Source organism: Aedes albopictus, chromosome 2, assembly GCF_035046485.1.
Source record: "Aedes albopictus strain Foshan chromosome 2, AalbF5, whole genome shotgun sequence".
Taxonomy (NCBI): Eukaryota; Metazoa; Arthropoda; class Insecta; order Diptera; family Culicidae; genus Aedes; species Aedes albopictus.
This window is the reverse complement of record NC_085137.1, coordinates 327,601,300-327,615,670: the sequence shown is the minus strand read 5'-3', so window position 1 is coordinate 327,615,670 and position 14,371 is coordinate 327,601,300. Positions and strand designations below refer to the sequence as shown.

Here is a 14,371-nt window from a genome sequence, read left to right as displayed (position 1 = left end):
TTACTGGAAGTCGGTAAAATTCCCCCACAAAAATTACTGACTTACTTGGTTATTTTTTGACAGATTACCAATGTAGATGTTTACTGACTTTTCAGTACTGGAAAATTTACCGGGTAGTCAGCAGTTCAAAAACCCAGTAAAATCTTACCGAAGTCGGTAATCTAAACTAGCTGTATATATATATATAAAAATGAGTTTGAAATTCCTTTGAGGCAACAAAACTCAAGAGCGGATGAACCGATCAGCATGACTCTTGCACGGTTCGGTTCGTATTTGTGGTGGCTGCACTGAAATAAATTTTGTTGTAGTTTCTACCGAATGCATGGTAAAATTAAGAAGTGTACACACTTATTTAAGAATTACGAGTTCGGTAACTATTTTTACTGGGCTCGAACTGTTAAACAATGATTTGGCGACAAATCAGCATTTTTGTTTGAAAAGATACCGAACTTCAGTAATGTGTTCTACATTTTACTGAGTTCGGTTATTTGAGTCGCTTGTTACCCGGTAATTTTCATATTACACCGAAAAGGGGGAAAAAGTCAGTGAAATCAACTACCGATTTTCAGTCATCATTGCTCCTGTACCGAGTTTTCGCCAATGTAAACGAAAACAAACTGCTGCTCTCACGGGCAGCTGTCAAACATCCATTCATCATCATTTTCCAGGAGCAGGAGCAGCAAAATTGTTATCGAACTCAATTTTGCCGTCCATAGTAGCAGAAGACTTGATCTTTTCATCATCCCGTCAACTCACAGGTAAGGAATACAGATTCTGCGACGAATTAATGGAGAAGGTTATTATGCAGGACTAGATCAGGGAAGATACTGCAATGTGAGGCTTCTCCCGTGTGGTTCAAAGATGGATTTCCCTACACACTTTAGCACCAGCAGCATCGCGGATCTAGTTTTGTTCAACCACTCTCGTAAATCCGTCGCAGATTCTGTACTGTCCTCCCAAGAGCTGACAAAGATTTAAAAAGACGGTCATTTTGCCGGCATTCATGACTATCCGCAATGTACCTTTGCAAAAATGATTAAATAACACAAAATGCGAGGGAGTGCGAGGTACGGGCAAGTATTGTGAAACTGGGAAACTCGGTAGTCAGCTGTAAACAAATGAATAACTGAGAGTCAGTAAATTTCCCCAACAAAAATTACTGACTAGCTCAGTTATTATTTGACAGATGATCAACTTTTCAATTTACATACTCTTCGGTAATTCAAAAAAATACCGAATAGTCAGCAGTTCAAAAACCCAGTAAAATTTTACCGAAGTCGGTAATCTAAACTAGCTGTGTACCAACAATTTTCAACCGAATGCAAAATTCTGTTAAATGTACTGAAACATTGTCAATATTACCATGCTTACAGTACTTTTGACTGAAAAAAATCTTGAAACTACTATTTAGACATTGTGTTTTTGACCATTCACATCCAAGACGCGCAACATTCAAGTCGACATGGTCAAAATTACTATGCGCAAATAGTAGTTTCAAGAATTATTTCAGTCAAAAGTACTGCAAGCATGGTAATATTGACAATGTTTTAGTACATTTAACAGAATTTTGCATTCGGTTGAAAATTGTTGGTAAACTTCTTAATTTTACCATAGATTCGGTAGAAACGACAACAAAATTTTTTTGGGTGTGTGTTTATATGTACAAAAAGTTACAAAAATCAACCAGAAAAGTTAGTAAATTGATATAGAACTGATTTTTCATGAGCTGCGAAGAAAATCAACACGATCGAAACGAAACCAATCTAGAGTGCCGTGCTGCAGTGACTCTAACAACTGTCAAACCACCACAACTTGGCAAGACAAAGTTTGCCGGGACAGCTAGTAGAATATAATTCCCGGAAAACTAATTTAGAAATCTCTGATAGATCCTTAAAGATTTTTAGAGGAATTCTTGAAGACACATTCCTATGAGGATGCTAATTTTGATGTGGAAGCAGAGTTTTTGAACTGACACGCTGTGTCAAGGCTTCGCGATGCACCAAGTGCACCGTGGTACACGATCTGAAAACCCCTGTGTTAGGCATTCAAAGTGGTAACAGCAACTAAACAATATTTGCCTAATACTTCAGTAGAAATATTGTTTTGTAAAACTGAAATGACGCAAAAAGGCCGTCTACCACGGGGTAAGATGCCTCTTAATGACGACATTCAAATATTGACGTCCATAAATTTTCGGCCATTTTAGACACCTTAAACCCACTGTGGTAAGTAGCTATAGGATCCCTTAACGCGTTATGCGTTTTAACTGCGTTTTACCGGGTTCTTTTGAACCCTCTCCCAGGGTATCTTTCCTATTTTCCCATACACATCCTTTTTTCCTACACGGAGAAACTGAAAAAACTCAAAAGTAGGTAAATTTAAACTCAATTTTGAGTTCTTTTTCATCTCCCTTTTCATGCGCTCTTTCTGTTGTTGTCAGAGAGTGAAGAGAGAAACAGCCCAACTTTTGCAGTTCCGTGCGTCAAGCCAACACTGAGTTTCTAGCACAGTACTCAAATTTGAGTGAATACAACCTAGTCAAAATTTCGGTTGGGTGGAAAAAACTTAAAATTAGGTATTTTTTTCACATGGAAGCAAACGGGAACAACCCAACAAAAACATCGATTCCATCAACTCAAAATTGGTTTGACGCACGCAACCCCGAAGTAGGGTGGAAAGAACTCACTTTTGGGTAGTTTCGTCTCTCCGTGTACCTTCTTCCTCAGGTAGATGAGGAAAGACATGAGGTCGAAGGACAAAAAGTCGAAACGACAAAAGGTCGAATCGACAAAAGGTCGAATGAAACGAAAGGTTGAATAGCACAAAAGAGTAAATGAGTAAAAGACAAATTGGAATACATGACAAAGTGATCAGAATTTGGCAGATGGATGGAAAAATAATAAAAACATTATTGAAAGACAGGAAAGTATCTACTAAAACTTGCAATAGCTTATATGCAGCAATTTATTTCGACATTGAAATTTGAAATAGATACCCCTACCCTTGAAGAAGTGCCGAAGAGTTTAAGGGAGAAATTCTAAATTGGCCTAATAAAAGAGTCAAAACGTCGGGTAGAAAAAAAAACACACAGTTTTGAATAGTCCTAGACTAAGAAAGCCAGATCTTCGAAAGTAAAACATATATGTATAAGCCTAAGTGGGTATATCATTTATTCATCATACTGTGAGCGATCTCTATGGACTTCTGCATGAATTCATGCTGACCTGCTTTCTCTCATAACAACAATTGATTTTAGAGCGGTGCCACTCCGCTCAAACGTCAAATTTTTAGAGAGAGTAAGCAGAAGTCGTACAGAAGTCCATAGTCACGCTTGTAAATTAAATGGCCCGTACCCAAAGAATTCTTAGAGAGAGCAGTTAAACTTATCACTTGAACTTTAAAAATTCTTAGAAACATGGACCTTAAAATTAACTGACATAAACATTGATTATTATAAGATACCGCAACCGCCTGCGATTGCTCCTCTGTTATTGCAAGAACATCTGCATTTACACAAAAAAACAACAGATTATGCTTGGGACTAGCCTTCTCCTCATTGTGTAAATGCTGACATCCCAATACTTCCCAATGAGCAATACCAGCGCCGGCCGCGACCCGATGCAGGTCAATTGAGGATAGAGAAGAAAAAGATGACGTGATTCTTGCTTAGGCCAATAACCGAGGAGTTCTTTGCGTTACTACGAGAAATCACTAGGAATTTGGATATAAGGAAGGAAGATATGTTAGAGGCTTTGTTTTGATAAACAAAATACTACAATCACCGAACCGATTCTTGTTTTTTTGCTATGAACAATGCACTCTTGAAAAATTGAATTCGTCCCACGTTGTACATACGCGTCATTTTCAGGGAATAATGTCCACCGGACAATCAATTCGAGAAAAAACCGACATCTGCTGCTAGCGCGTATATTACCGCCGAATCTCTTACTTACCTTACCGATCAGGCTGTGACCTCTGCTGTACATAGTAATCGTCTCCATTCCACTCGGTCCATGGCTGTTTGTCTCCATTTCCGCACTCTGCGTAGGGTCCGCAGATCGTCCTCCACTTGGTCGACCCACCTAGCTCGCGGCGCTCCACGTCTTCTTGTACCGGTCGGATGACTCTCGAGAACCATTTTAGTCGGGTTGCTTTCCGACATCCTGATGACGTGACCCGCCCACCGTAGCATCCCGATTTTCGCGGTATGGACGATGGTTGGTTCTCTCAGCAGCTGATGCAGCTCGTGGTTCATTCGCCTTCTCCAAGTCCCGTCTTCCATCTACACTCCGCCGTAGATGCTATGCAACACCTTCCGTTCGAAAACTCCAAGGGCGCGTTGGTGCTCTGCACGTAGGGTCCATGTTTCGTGCACATAGAGGACTACCGGTCTAATCAGCGTTTTGTAGATAGTTAACTTCGTGTTACGGCGAGCTTTATTTGATCGTAGAGTTCTGCGGAGTCCAAAGTAAGCACGATTTCCTGCCACAATGTGCATTTGAATTTCTCTGCTGGTGTCGTTGTCAGCAGTCACCAGTGAGCCCAAGTACATACACGAATCCTTCAACCGCCTCGATTTCATCACCGTCGATATAAATTCGGGGTGACAGGCGTGGTGATTCCTCCCTGGAACCCTTTGCCATCATGTACTTTGTCTTCGACACACACCTTCTAACGCAATGTGTTACGGGTATCAATATTTGTTACAATTATAAGACGGAATAATTGTTTAATGTGTTCTAAATGTAACATTCGTGAGTTCTTTGTGTTATACGTTTCAATTTGACTTGGAAATATTCGCCTTCCTTAATGCACATTTATAGGGTTCTGGTAGAATAGTGGCCCATGAAGTGCGCAGTCTTATTTCGATTGCCAACTTTCAGGCCATTTCTGGCAGCGGTCAAGTACTAGAGATGTAAACCTTTCCCTGCCACGGACTTCAAGTTGTTGATCTCAAGTATCGAACCCCGAAACGGGATGCCCGATTAGGATTAGTTTTCCTAGACAAAACCAAGCTATGAATACAGCATCAAATTCTGTGAACTAAGAGGCATACTGCCAACTAAAATACAAATCCAGGATGACTGATGGACCCAAATCAATAAATGAAACCTCGTCATCCTGTGATCGGAAGGAGTTATCCATCTGGATAACAGGGCACATTTATGTTGTGTGTTGTGCAGCGTCCATTTGTGATGTTCCTAATTTGTGCAGTTGTAAGGTTCTATATGTCGTGAAGTGTTAATACTTTCTAATAATTAATTTCTTTTATTTTTGTAACATGGTGGGGCCATAAAGATAAATAACTTAACCTAAACTCAAAACAAAACCAAAACGAGTTGTGCTACCCGAAAGCCACAATGCTTTCCAGAAACGTAGCGGTGAACAGGACTAACAAGTCCCCAGAACACACCTCAACTCAAAACATAAAATGTTACCCGAAAGCCAAACTGCTTTCCTAATCACGTAACGAATCTTACTTCAACTAAACTTTACTTTTGTGGAGGTGCACTGTCCACAAAAATAAAATTGCCTTAAAACTGTAGTTATAATCCTTCCAACTAACTTTCATTTGCATACACGGGGTTTTTTAGTTGGGCGCCATGTTACAAAAATAAAAGAAATTAATTATTACAAAGTATCACGATACACAGAGAACCTTATAAATGCACAAATAAGACACATCACAAGTTGGCGCAACACAACACATAACATAAATGTGCCCTGTTATCCAGAAGGATAACATCTTCCGCTCTCAGGATGACGAGGTTTCATTTATTGGTTTGGGTCCATCAGTCATCCTGGAATTGTATTTTAGTTGGCAGTTTGCCTTTTAGTTCACAGCATTTGTCGCTGTGTTCATAGCTTGGTTTAGTCTAGGAAAACTAATCCTAATCGGGTATCCCGTTTCGGGTTTCGATACTAGAGCTCTATGACTTGAAGTCTGTGTCAGGGAAAGGTTTACGTATCTAGTTCTTAATCGCGGCCCGAAATGGCCTGAATGTTGGCAATCGAAATAGGATTGCACTTCATTGGCCTCTATCCTGCCAGAACCCTATAAATGTTAATTAATACTAGGATAATATTTACAAGTTAAAATTCAAGATGTAGCACAAGGAACGAACGAATATTGAACTTTAAACACATTAAGCAATTATTCTGTCTTATTATTGCAACAAATATTTATACCCGTAACAAATGTTAAACAGCAAGCACGAAAGACCATCACCTTGCCGTAACCCTCTGCAAGATTCGAAGGGACTCGAGAGCAGTGGTGGAAATTGATCGCGAACGTGTGCTTACGCGCTACAAAAAAAATGCCATCACATCGCAAACCTTTGCTGTTCGATGGTGTTCGTACGTCTGTGGCTCACGCTCGTACGACACGAACGCCAACGAGTGCATCGCATCTTTTGCAAGCGCGATGCTTTGTTATTTTAGAGGTTCGCGGCCGATATTTCTGTAATGAAATCAAATGTTGGTAAACTTTTTCGCCGATATCATTTATTGGAATGGTACCTGACCAGTATAATAAAAAAACACCCAACTAATTACCTTTAAGTGTACAAAAAATGGCAACAAACCAAGTGTTCTACATTACTCCTGTTCAACGACGTAGGTTGAACTTGCTCGGAGTTGCTGCATCCTACTCTTACCCATTTGTCAACAAACGGGAAAGAGCGGGATGGAGCAAGTTCGAGCTAGTTCAACCTACGTCGTTGAACAGGACTATTGTGATCCTTCTGGCGAACCAACTGCGATTCTGCTCGTTCGACATTTGTTTTGTGTTGGTTCGTCGGTCCGGGAAATCGTGAACCGTTCTCTCTTTTTGGGTTCGCGAGCACGTGAGCAAAGACTGTGTTTGATGCGAACCAAAAAACACGTCAAGCGCATGATGCTTTCCACCACTGCTCGAGAGTGTCCCTGATCTGATACTCGAACTACGCACATCACTCGATCCATCGTCGCCTTGTTTAATCGTATCAGTTTATCTGGGAATCCGTATTCGTGCATAATACGCCAATTTGAAATCGATGAACAAGTGATGCGTGGGCACGTTGTATTCGCGGCATTTCTGCAACACATGGCCGATGGCGAACAGTTGATCTGCTCCAGCGGCTTTGTTGTTTTTCGACCGGCTAACCTCCTTTTCAATCTCTTGGAGGTTAGGGGCTGGAAATCTTTCGTCCTGCGCACGTACTCCTAGATCTGTTACCGCGCCACCTTCGCCATTGAGGTGCTCATCGTAATGCTGGCACCACCTCTCGATCACCTCATGCTCGCTCGTGAGAATATTCCCGTGATTATTTATTTATTTATTAACTTCATCCTCAGCTATAGCTGTACAGATTGTTTGGTTACTTAAATTAATTGCCTAATCCTAGTTTTAAAAGTTGTTCTAGTTAAATTAAAATCAAACCACGGTACACTGTTTAATAAGCAAACACATCTCTCAAACGGGTGATGCTGACCATACGCTGTGGAATGCCGAGCAACCCAGAACAATTGTCGGTGACGTAAACGACGAGCCGGAGCATAGAAATTGACTTGATGTAGAAGATCTGGACAGTCTAAACGGTCACATTAAATATCGAATGCGAACATCATCTGTAGGAACTTACGTCTTTCACGAAGAGTTTTCAGTCGTATCAGCTGACATCGTTGTTCGTATTGCGGTAGTCTCCGCGGGTCATTCAATGGAAGCCTTCTTAGCGCAAACCTCAAAAAACTGCGTTGAACTCGTTCTAAACGTTGTATCTGAGTTTCATGATATGGTGCCCAAACTGGCACAGCATATTCGAGTACACTACGCACAAAACAGCTCTACAAGGTTTTGAGAGCGTATACGTCATCAAAATTGGCGGCATTACGACGAACGAAGCCTAGCAGCGAGAAACCTTTAGCCGTTGTCAGAGATATATGTTCGTTGAACTTTAGCTTTGAATCCATAATCGCTCCGAGATCTTTTATAGATTCAACACGTTCAATTTTGTCTCCGTCTATGGTGTATTCAAAGCTTATTAGAGGCCTAGATCTTCGGAAGCTTATTATTTTGCATTTCCCGGCGTTCAACAGCATACCATTAGATACACACCAGCTATCTACGGCATCGATGTACTGCTGCAGAGCAATGCAGTCGACGACGGAACTGATGATCCTATACATTTTCAAGTCGTCTGCGAACATAAGGCGCTGAGAACTTATACGGTGACAGAGGTCATCAACAAACAGGATGAATATTAACGGGCCCAGATGGCTTCCCTAAGGCACTCCGGAAGGCGTGGTGTAAATGTCAGATTTTGCGGAGTTCAGTTTAACGAAAGCGGATCTACCAGTTAGATAAGAACGTAACCAAGCTATGATCCACTAAGGGAATCCGTATTTCTCAAGCTTTTCCAGCGTTAAGGCGTGCGGTACTTTATCGAAAGCTTTCGCAAAATCTATATAGATGCTATCTACTTGGCAATGTTTTTCAAGGCTGGTATTCAACAAGCTCGTGTAGCTCATGAGGTTCGTTACGATTGAGCGATTTTTCACAAAGCCATGCTGAAACTCGGAAAATATCGGTTTTGCGGCTGAATACATTCTATCATGAATAAGAAGCTCCAGGATTTTAGCTAAGCAACATACTATCGATATTGGACGGTAGTTTTCTACATTATGAATGCTGCCCGATTTGTGTATAGGAATGACTGAAGACAATTTCCATACATCCGGAAAAACGCCTTGTTCCAGGGATAGGTTAAACAGTAGGCAACCCGGAGGCCCAAGTACTTCTGCACATTTTTTAATGAAAACAGGCGAAAGCTTATCAGGACCTGGACCCTTCGAGGCATCAACGGCGTTCAGTGAACTAATGATCTCGGCCACGGAGAATGTAGGGCGAATGTAGGGGGAAGTTGATATCAAATGACGGCAGCGAATCCAGAAGTTCCGTAGAGTCTGGAAGAGGGTCTGTGCTGTACACTGATTTGAAAAACCTAGCAAACATTTTAGTAGATGTGGCGGCATCATGTGTAGTTTCGTTACCAAAAGACAGCTTAGATGGAACTGATTGCGAATTTTTCTTGTTCTTAATGAATCGCCAGAACGAGGATGGGTTTGACTTGGCTTCGTCTTGAATGCGGAAAACGTACTCACGGAAAGCGGAGGATACATTATCTCGGCACATGTCGGCTTGTGGCACAAAGCCTCTGCGCGAGCGGTTCAGCTTCTCGTAGAACTTCGTGTGCCCATAGCGCGGTACAGCTCTTCCATCACTTCGCAATCTTGTTCTCCCTGATGGCGCTTCTTCATCCGGAAGACTGAGTTCTGCCTGTTTCGCGCCTGTTTGTAACGTGCCTCATTCGCTCTCGTACGGTGTTGCAGTATTCTCGCCCATGCTGCATTCTTCTCGTTTTCAACTGTTCACATTCACCGTCGTACCAGTCGTTTCTGTGATTCGGAGTCGCGAAGCCTAGTGTTGTAGCCGAGGTACTACCTATGGCGGATCGGATGTCCTTCCAGCCATCTTCAAGTGTAGCTGCGCCAAGCTGCTCTTCCGTTGGTAGGGCCACTGCTAGCTGCTGCGTGTAATCTTGAGCCACTTCTACGTTACGCAGCTGCTCGATGTTGAGCCGCGGCGTTCGACTTCGACGCGTGGTGATAACTGTCATAAGTCTTGAGCGCACCACACTCGCACCCCAATCACTAAATTTTAACTGCCGGGTGGCTACCAGCCATTTCACTTTTTTTAAATAAAAAAAACGTCGCGTAAGACGAGTTAAACAAAAATAAGCCACAGAAGAAAAACACATCCACGAAATTACGAAACTCTGCTCGAAGAAAAATGACCCGGACAACGTGGTTTATTTGCCACTGAATGAACATGATAACACTAGTTTACAGCATTTTTGAACTCGGTATGCTGAAGATCATTTTTGGTGTAGAATCATGCCCTGAGTTCGAAAACGCGAAAGAAAAAAAATACAGTAGAGCGGAATTTTTTTCGACTTTCCATACAAGGTTGATGATTTGAAATCGATTTTTGTTCTATTTTTAAGCAAAGTCGCTCACTTCAAACATCTCATTCTCCGTAATCAATGCTCCGATTGAGCTGAAATTTTTACTGTAACTCGCCTACATATGATATGTCAAATAAACGTCGAGAAAGAATTTTTAAGTTGTTTTTTTTTTCTTATTGAAGAAAATACATTTCTTCAAAAAATTTTGGGAATTTTGCTAAAATTTAAGAAGATCGTCCCTGAAACTCCCTAAATATCCTAAATTTCATCAATCTGACGCAAAATCTGTGTTCAGATGATGATCGAATGGTATTGTATTCAGCTTTTAATTTATGGAAAATAATTTGAAATTGGTTGAACAAAACGCAATATATTTGGATTTTAGTAAATTACATATTTTGAAAAGTTACAAAACTCGATATTCAGCTCAAACTCAAAAACTGTTCTACTTAAAAATTTTCGAAGGTCGGTTTCGAGATCAGCACTAAATTGTGCTCCAAAAATTTTGGTCGTTGACAGAAGTTCACGACTTTCGTTTTATTTTGTAAACTTGTGTAATTGTTGCGGGAACATGGGGCTTATTGCTGAACTCTTTTGAACAATCGCAAACTCAAGGGTTGGGTGCGAGAAAGCTTTAAGCTAAAACATTTTATTTTATTTAGATTTTACCCTCAATGTACATAGTATAAGTAACACACTTACAAATTTCAGTCTGAAGCCTAGTGTACATAGTATTGTGTTCGTTTTCCATGTTTCGTATAATAACCTTTGATATTAGATGTAGGTAAGACATAGTTTCATTAGTTTTAAGAACACTTATCACATAGACTGTTCAAGTGTTCAATCTTACGTTTATGGAGGTAGGTATTAATTTCAATTCTAGGTTTAAGTTCAGCTGTACGTAACTGTTATTTCATTTAATTTGACATTAGTTTACGCAATTTGTCGTTCACATGCCTATTCGGCTCACTAATGACAATGACAATTTCTCTATTGTCCCAATTCTCATTTTGTCTGTCATCAATTCTTTATTGCTGTGACGGGAAAGAGCAGTGCTGGCAGCAACAGTAATGTTGACACTTAAAGCGAATCTGGACGCATTTCCTCCTTTTTTAAGTTTTTGATTTTTTATTAAATAACGAGCAATATTTTCAAAATCGGTTTTCACACACAGTGAGAGGAGGGATCGAGCTATCTGAAGGATTTTTTCAGGTGTAAAACTTTGACAAATGTTTCAAAAATCTTTTTTTTTTTAATTTCAATCAAAAATGTTTGTTTTAAAAACTGAAAAACATTTCCCACCTGAAAAAATTTCCATTTAACGAATAAAGTAATCAAAATATTGTAAGGTTAAGATCATTTTAACTCGAACAACGTTATAATTTATCGATGTTTCACGAAAAATGGTTCGGATAGGGTTGATAAATTCCGGATGGAACCATTAGTGGCCGGCATCATCATTCTTGCGGGGCCACCAAGCATTCAATCTTTCACTTTTCGGTTGCACCACACTTTTACCGATCCATGATGGAATGAAATAATTATCTGATTCACAACTCTTGATGAATAATTTTCTATGGTCCTGAAAAGAACCGATTGAATATTGAAAGATTTTAGACAAAAAATGACATGAATTTATCATGCCACGCAATGCGTGTTGGATTCCTCCGTGCTAAATGCTGAACGCCGTCGAAAATTGGCCCGCCGCTTGTTGCCCTGGATGTTCCTGATGCTATCATCAATGCGCCACCGCCAATCAATCGGCGAAAGGACCGAGCCCCGAGGACAGCGACGCAACTCGCAAATTCGTATGTCGCTGATCTTTCTGTGGATTTTGCTGCCTCTGCCACCACCGCCGAGCAATCGATGAAACGTATTCTTTCCTTCGTCTGCCGCGTTAGACGGTTAGAAGGCGAATGTGCAACAGCATCCTTGCCGACAACCACCGACGCCGAGCCAACACGGCCGTCAAAGAATAATGAGCGAAAACGCAAACGAAGAAAGTGGGCAGCTCTCGTTCGATGCGTTCACCTCGAGACGACAAAGGCAAATGAGGGAAGATGCGAAGAAGCAGTAGCTTTTATATTCGACGGGAGCATCCAAAATGTGCTCCAAAATGTGCTCGATCGTGATTGGCTGGAATAAACATGGGTTCACTTTTCCCAATTTTTCAATAGTTTGTTATTGAAAAACAGCAAATATTATTATTGGACATAATTGGTGTAAAGATTTGCAATCGATTGGTGCCAAAATTTTGAAAATTCAACAAGAAATGGCTGAGCTATTAACGCTCAAAATCTCCACTATAAACGTAACGCGGCTGATTTCTGAAAATTTAGAATGACACCCGGTATAGAAAAGAGAGACGTAGTCCTACGTCAAAAAAATCAGGAGATACCTTGTAACGAGCACTCAGCTGAGCTAGCAAGAGAAATCCATGAAGGTAACTCTTCTCAGGAACATGAGATATGGGAGACGGGACACAGACGGAGTTTAGATAAGAACGGCGGTATAAAATTGAATGTACGCTTGAAATGGATTAATTCTTCAATTGTGATGCATCACAACGTATGCGTTACAACGTAGGGGTTCAACCGGGATTTTTCCCAAGCCATGAATTTCGATGTGCACCGATGAGATATCGAACAAACAACTACAGTGCGTGCGGCTTCCAACGGTCTCCAACGAATAATTACAGATCGAACAACAATCGACGATGGCATAACAATTATCAAAAACCTTACATGCCTGTTATTCGCGCCCCGAGATTTGTTGATACTCTAATTGGTTATCCCGCACCACAGTTCCTGAAAGATTTTGAAACATATATAAGCAGCCTCAGACGAAGCTCTTTTGTGCCAAGGTCGTCGTTAATTGATATATTCCGATCGTGTTTGAAGAAAGACGGTGCCATATGGATGTCTACGTTTGGCGACAAATACCGGAGTTTCGATGAATTGACCAACGCTGTTCTGCGACGATTTTGGAGTACGACTCTCCAGCGGCATATCCAAGACCAATTCCAATATGGGACATATAAACAACAGGTACAAAGATCGAAAATGACAAATTACTTCTTAGCCATTCTACGACGAATGATCCACGTTACACATCCACCAACAGAATCATATTTCATAGAAACGATTGGCTATCCCTTTATTATTCCCTTTCCATATCCAACAGAAAATCAATAAAATGCGCTCCACCGAAGAAGTATATTTGTACCTGCTAGAAGAGGATCGTATGCGGAATTATTGTATGCAGCTTTATTTGCAGCGATGTGAACGTGTGACAGAGAATTCAGAGTATCTGGCAAATGAAGATAATCAAGAAGAGATCAGTACGAACAGCAGTGAGTCTTCGGTAGAACCCACCGCTGGCGAGAACATCACCGATTAGAACAGCGTTGATAGCAGTGGAATGAGTACAACTGCCAAAAGAGTATATCTTCGCAGTTGTAGCGGGGGGAGATGTAATGAGCACTCAGCTGAGCTAGCAAGAGAAATCCATGAAGGTAACTCCTCTCACACACTTAAAACAGAATGCCGAGATCGGCTGTGCGAATCTCGGTTAAAGTTCAATTGCTGAAATCTCGGCTAAACGCTTGACGTTTAATATTTGATGATAGCGGCACCCATGGGTGCTGCTATGAATAAACTTAACTTTCAACTGATATCTCAGCTAAATTTCGATTGCCGAGCGCTCGGCTGTGCAAATCTCGGCAAAAGAATTAAATTTAGCCGAGCTCAACTGAGTGTGCAGGAACATGAGATACGGGAGACGGGGCACAGACCGAGTTTAGATAAGAACGGCAGTATAAAATTGAATGTAGGCTTGAAATGTATTAATTCTTCAATTGTGGAATAAACATCACATAGAAAAAACTTTCCCGATTTCAAACAAAATGTATGCATCACAACGTATGCGTTAAAACCTTGATCCATCCGCTAACTGTGTACGAAAATCGATTTTGTAACACTTTCATTATTTAATAAAAAATCAAAAACCAAAAAGTGATGAAATGTTTCCACACACTTGAAACAGAATGCCGAGATCGGCTGTGCGGATCTCGGTTAAAGTTCATTTGCTGAAATATCGGCTAAACGCTTGACGTTTGATGTTTGATGGTAGCGGCACCTATGGGGGCTGCTATGAATAATCTTTAATTTTTGCTGATATCTCAGTTAAAATGCGACTGCCGAGCGCTCGGCTGTGCGGATCTCGGCAAAAGAATGAAAATTAGCCGAGCTCAAATGAGTGTGCAGTTTCGCCTTAATCAGAGTGTCTGATTTCTCATGTATACAGGGTGCGGCAGGAAAAAAAAATGCGGAAATTTTACGGCGCTATCACACGCAGAATATGCGATA

The 14,371-nt window shown here is 40.9% G+C and overlaps 1 protein-coding gene across 3 annotated transcripts in view; it reads left to right on the top strand.

The window, feature by feature from the left end:
* LOC109404342 (uncharacterized) overlaps positions 1-14,371 on the top strand; it is a 438,368-nt gene that overhangs the window by 412,523 nt on the left and 11,474 nt on the right. The gene's annotated exons all lie outside the window — the stretch shown is intronic.